This window comes from Haliaeetus leucocephalus, unplaced genomic scaffold (genome assembly GCF_000737465.1).
Source record: "Haliaeetus leucocephalus isolate CR32 unplaced genomic scaffold, Haliaeetus_leucocephalus-4.0 Scaffold536, whole genome shotgun sequence".
Classification (NCBI taxonomy): domain Eukaryota; kingdom Metazoa; phylum Chordata; class Aves; order Accipitriformes; family Accipitridae; genus Haliaeetus; species Haliaeetus leucocephalus.
The window spans coordinates 7,747,335-7,747,949 of NW_010972972.1; the positions used below are offsets into that span (position 1 = coordinate 7,747,335).

At 70.7% G+C, this 615-nt stretch overlaps 1 protein-coding gene across 1 annotated transcript in view; it reads right to left on the reverse strand.

Annotated features, from left to right (window-relative positions):
- The window catches only part of APBB1 (amyloid beta (A4) precursor protein-binding, family B, member 1 (Fe65)), a 5,120-nt gene that overhangs the window by 3,829 nt on the left and 676 nt on the right, over positions 1-615 (reverse strand). The window lies entirely within an intron of this gene.

The window sequence follows — 615 nt, forward strand, 5'->3', positions numbered from 1 at the left end:
GTACAACGCGGGCAGGGGGGCACACAGTGGGGTGCCGTGGAGCCAAGAGGGGCTGGGGGGCCAGGACCAGCACCCAGCAGGGACAGGGGGGAGCACAGGCAGCGATGGTGGGGAGGGCTGGGGGCAGCAGTGGACACAGCCAGGACAGGCGGAGGAAGATGTGGGGCCAACTGGACCTGGCTGGGCACAGCGGGATGGGGACAGGCAGGGGACAGGCAGGCAGGGCCTGCCGTGGGGCAGGCAAGGGGCCAATACAGGGTCGTCAGAGGAAGTCATGGGGCAGCCATGGGGCAATCAGGGCAGCCATGGGGCAGGCAGGAGCAGCTGTGGGTCAGCTAGCGACCGCTGTGAGACAGGCAGAGCAGGCAGGGGCTGGCAGCGGACACCACAGGGTGGTCAGGAGAAGCCGTGGGGGAATCAGGGGCAGGTGCGGGACAGTCAGGCGCAGCTGTGGGGCAGGTGGGGGCCACAGTGGGACAGGCAGGGACAGCCACCAGGCAGGCGGGAGCAGTCACGGGTCAGGCAGGGGCCGCTGTGCGGCAGGCGGGGGCTGCCCTGGGGTAGTCACAGGCCACCGCGGGGCAGTCGGGGCAGTCAGAGGTCACCGCGGGGCAG